Source organism: Arctopsyche grandis, chromosome 9, assembly GCF_051622035.1.
Source record: "Arctopsyche grandis isolate Sample6627 chromosome 9, ASM5162203v2, whole genome shotgun sequence".
In the NCBI taxonomy this organism is placed as follows: domain Eukaryota; kingdom Metazoa; phylum Arthropoda; class Insecta; order Trichoptera; family Hydropsychidae; genus Arctopsyche; species Arctopsyche grandis.
In genome coordinates this window covers 27,261,458-27,266,996 of record NC_135363.1, presented here as the reverse complement: position 1 = coordinate 27,266,996, position 5,539 = coordinate 27,261,458, and positions in this window count along the sequence as shown.

Below are 5,539 nucleotides of genomic sequence, written 5' to 3'. Positions count from 1 at the left end.
AGATAACAACAAAAAATAAATAAAATGAAAGCCATTGAACGAAATTGAACTGGATCTTTACGAACGAAACACGCGGTCTAAATGCATTTGCAACATTGTCATAACATAATCATCACGTTTGCATTAGTTTTAACCTACCAAAATGTAGACGAGTAGTCACGAGTGACTCACGAACACGAGAAAGTAGCATATTCTAAATTTCTCATGTGCGTTCATATGTATGTGTATCCAAATGTTAATAATTCACCGTTGAATCAATTTAGACATATCATCTTATCAATGTTTTTACACTTGGACGTCTTCAAGATGCCCGTGCAAAATACATAAATGCATGCAATCTGACTTATCATCGACACTGACAAATCAGTTACTTCCATTTTAAACTTAAATTTGATTCATTGCACGTTTGTGTGACGTTATTTGTGTATCCAAACTATTGTGATTATTATAATTATATAATATAATATAAAAATACAATGTATATCTGTAAGTGTATTTAAAAATTACATTAATAATTGTTACACGTAATCGTATCGGCCTTCATTGTTAGCATATTGAATACGTGCCGATCTTTCATTATATCATAATTACCAAAGAATGTATTATCAATAGTGAAATGTATCTATGTATGTAATATCGTATTTATATCGTCTTTTATTTAGTTTATTCATCTACTGATTTCAACCGATATACTTAATTAATTTATTGAAATTGTGAACTGCTCATTTTTTTACGGATATGCCACAGATGAATTGAATTTTATGTACTTATTGTCAAACTATAACAATAATCAATATCGCTAGCATATATGTATGTTATTACTTAATATTGATAATAGTGAATAGTGCTTATAATGCATCGTATCAATTATGTATTTAGTCGAAAATGTTTATAATCAAAAATAATACCATTCTGTCAATGATAGCGTCAATTTATAAATTAATTTTCATAGAATAAACCCTAGTAGAGTATGACTATCACTCGTTATTCGACGTTGAAGCGTCCTGATGACTTAATAATACTGTGCCGTCTCTGTTATGAAAGTGGTAAAATTTGAACAAAATCTAATTGTAGGAAATCAGACACATGATTCGTCTTTTATTATTTTCCACATAAAAAGAGAAAACCAATGGAAAATTAGAAATTTTCCACTGTGCTATCTTTTTTCCTATGTGTTTAATATTGGAGGTAGACCTAAAGTTGAGCGAACCGAATAACATTAGACCACTTTCATAAGAGTCATACTCCGGATAGAATTCCAGAGAAGAATATTGTATATCTACTAAACTTTACGACCTTTTCCAGGCCTTTATTAATATAAAATAAACATATATTAAATTCGAAAGATTGAAATCATTAAATATGATAATAAAAACTATCCTTAATACATCGTAAGACCATAACATATTAATATTTCTAGTCAAAATTGACTCACTAATTTATGTATGAACGGTAATTGGCCAGGATGTGTTGAATGGTTGGCCGCTTGGATTTTGAACTAAAATAATACGTACGAGTAGTGAATTTGAAACTACACTCTGGGCACACTGATGTGATTATCATTCTTTTAATTTTAAAATCCAAACGGCCAATTATTATGATAGGTTGTGGCTATTTGCAGATACTATATCTGCAAATGATTGGCTATTTGCAGGTACTATATTTGCGCATTATTGGCTATTTGCAGGTACTATATCTGTGACATGCGCAAAGCCTTCTGCGCATGCGCGTGAACTGTCACTGTCAGCATGTTTAATGCTAAAATTTTGTTTTAAACCTCTTAAAATTTAGTTCGAACTCTTAAAGTGACGTAGAGTAAAACAAATAACCCAAATTAGTTAATATTATTAATTGTTAGAAAATTATTATCATATACAACGTATAATACCTACATACAAGTGCAAGCCGGGAACCAGCTAAATGATATAAATCTATTATAGTAACGTGCGAAATTTATTTGCCTCATGTATAATGAACGATTGATTAAACAAGTCTAGCATACATTAAATGTAAGAAATTATAATCGGATTATAAGTTCACGCGCATGCGCAGAAGGCTTTGGGCCTGTCGCAGATATAGTATCTGCAAATAGCCAATAATTCGCAGATATAATACCTGCAAATAGCCAATAATTCTCAGATATAGTGCCTGCAAATAGCCACAACCATCATTATATACACAAAGGCCGGCCGATTGCTGTGATCTCTCCCTCGATATAAACACAATAGGCACGAACCTTCACATTGAGCAAAAACGATTCCTCAGTATTAGTATGATAATTTACAAAATCCAATGTCAATTTTAACGCACGATAATCAAAAATGTGTTAACATATGTACGCGTAGACCGAGCGGTCGATCGATTGGGCCGGTCGTCGTCAAACCCTTCGTCGATTCGAATAAATGTCTGATTAAAATGAGCTTATTTTTACACGTGTTATTTAACAAATGATCACCATCTACTTAATCACGCATCTCTGAACGATATTTGTGAAACATTGTCGTATTCAAACTTTTGTATTTTGTATACTGTGAACCAGTCAAATTTCTATGTACTAAAAAAATAAAATAAGCCTTCTGCATAGTTGACCGTCAGAAAGTAAGCTTCGAATAGTCGTTAAGTTGTGGTGTTTTGATTTTTTGCGGTGGCATAACAGCCTAAATACTTGCACAATGTGATATGGGTTTGGTGCAAACGATCGACAAGCGCCAGACAGACTGAATCACAGATTAACTGGATGGCTGTTTTAAACGCAATTGTCGACTTCACGAATGATAGATTGCACATCAGATGACGAGCATTGAAGTATAATGTATAGAATAGTCATTCCTAACAAAAGCGAGCCATCGAAGAGAGAGACGGAAAGTCAGAAGAGAGACAAAAGAGTGAGGAAAAAAAATTCGTGGAAGTTATCGTCCCTTGACGTTCAGGGACGCACGGGAACATACAGATGTTCGGACTTTGTCGAACTAATACTACCACACAATTTCACTAGTAGAGCCTATTTCAAAGAGATCCTACTGCTACAGAGTTTAACAATCAACTGAGCAAAACAGCCGAAATCTCCGTTTGCACGGAGTTTTTGTAGCAACATTTTTGGAAGCTAAGAGCGCTTCTACCCATTCTACTTCAATGATGACGAGTAACCTTTCGATGTGCACAGATGCAATTATTAAAATTGAGTTGGATCTTTCTGGCGAGTTTAATAAGGCAAAATTCGGAACTAAAGTATCAGAAGTACAGAGCGTATACAGTATAGGTATGTCGGGGCTTCGGGTAGATTTCGCTTAGCGTAAGTGCGAGCAGTGCGCACGCATAAGGTACACGTACAGTTAATCTGTGGTTCAGTCTATCTGGCGCTTGTCGATCGTTTGCACCGCATCGACCTACCCTGTATACATTCTGTGCTCCTGATACTTAAGTTCCTTATTAAACTTGCCAGAAAGATCCAACTCAATTTTAATAATTGCATCTGTGCACATCGAAAGGTTACCCGTCATCTGATGTGCAATCTATCATTCGTGAAGTCGAGAATTGCGTTTAAAGCAGCCATCCAGTTAATCTGTGGTTCAGTCTGTCTGGCGCTTGTCGATCGTTTGCACCAAACCCTGTGATATACATAGCTTCATTGTATTTACAAACACGTGTGTTATTAATGTTATATGAAGTTATGATTTCGGCGTGTTTCTAGTGCATTTGGATTCTAAAGTACGGTTAGTTAAATTATTAGGAATTTTGTCAACTCGATTTGTAAGCATATCATACATACATACTGTTTGAAACTTGCAATGTTGATTTTTCCGAGTCATAAAAGTCATAAATAGGGCGCTTTGACCGGCTGCTAGTTGGTATTGTGTCGTTTTTAATTTAGCGTTGGTAGTTTTTAGGCATAATGATGCACGCCTAGAGCAAATTTGCCGACACGGCCGTCTGTATTGACACTCGGGTGTCAATTAGCTTTAAATTTGTGTGCCGCGACACATCAGTTGAAATTAATTGCTTGTTCACACAATGCTTTGACGTTATAATAAATAATAATCTCAATTTAATTAAGTGCTTGATTGTTATAATCGAAACATTTACACCTGCACATATTGAGAGTGACCAATGGAGCGAAAGAATTGTTACTTTTTGATTTTGAACGAATGTATGTCATATTCTGATAATTGTTAATCCGATATTTCGATATGATAAAACGCTGTAACGTTACATCTGATGTACATACATACATATATTGTGTCGTTACAGCGATTTAATGCAATTAAGATTCTTAAATACAAAGATTTATAATTATATTTCATCAATGTATTTGGCGTGTATTCAATTGATCAGTAATTTATTCAGATTTCGATCAGTAAAAATAACTAAATTATCAGTAAATATTTCGAAATTATCAATGAGTATTCTGAGTGGTCAGTTGTCATATACTCAGTAATGAAACTAAATGTTCAGATAATAAAATGAAACGGTCGATAATGATTATAAGATGAGAAAAATAAAATGTTACATAAAAAAATACCGACCCTAACAACCTAATCTTAATGAATAGGGCCAACCCTAACTTAACCTAACCTAACCTAACCTTAAATAAATAAGTGTTGGCTTATTTACCGATCGTTTATTATATTCTACTGATCATTTACAATAAGTTACTGATCAAGTTTATAATTAATTACTGGTAAATTTCTCATTTTTTTACTGACCACAATTTGTTGCCTATGTATTTTGGTTGGTCTTAATTGCTATATCTGAAAATTCAAATCAAAAAGTGACTATTCTATAAGTTTAAAGTACGCCATGAAACTATATATTTATGTATAGTTATTATCTTAACATATAAATTATTAATTGTTGATTAATTATTGTTATAAAACACCCTAAAGTACAATCATGCAGATCATACCTATTTTCAATTGTTGACGTTGTTCTTCATTCAACCTTAAAGTGTGACTTATTTTACACTTTGTGTGTATATCTTTATATATATTATCATATACATGTAAAGAATGTTTAGGTATGTCTGTCCGAGGTCGTCGCGGCAACTCAAAACCGAGCCCGACTCCGGAGTTGTCAGAATGTTAGTGTACCCGGATTCAAGCCCAATGATTAGTCTACGGCGGCCTCGGTCTGTTTCGCTCTGACACCATTTCGTGGCACAAATAGAGAGTTACATATTTGCAATTAGTGTATTTTATAACCATATATGATGATTTACATACTGGTACGGTTAGTGAAATAGTGAGATCTTCCGAAGTAGTGATGCAAAGTCGACCAGTGTTTTTTTTTTGTTGATTTTTCGCACAGCTATGTCCATAAGTACTCCCTCCAGTTATACTTGTGAAATGTTACTGTATTTTAGACAATACTTTTTTACTAATTTTAACCCTAGGACTACTGACAAATTCAATTATTTCGACGGCCTATCGAATCATTGAGTAGTAGGTTTTTTTTTACATTTTGTAACTGTGGAGCTTAAATGGTAGGGAGAATGAAAGCTGCACCGATTGACATATTTCATATTAGAGCTTTAACATGTGGT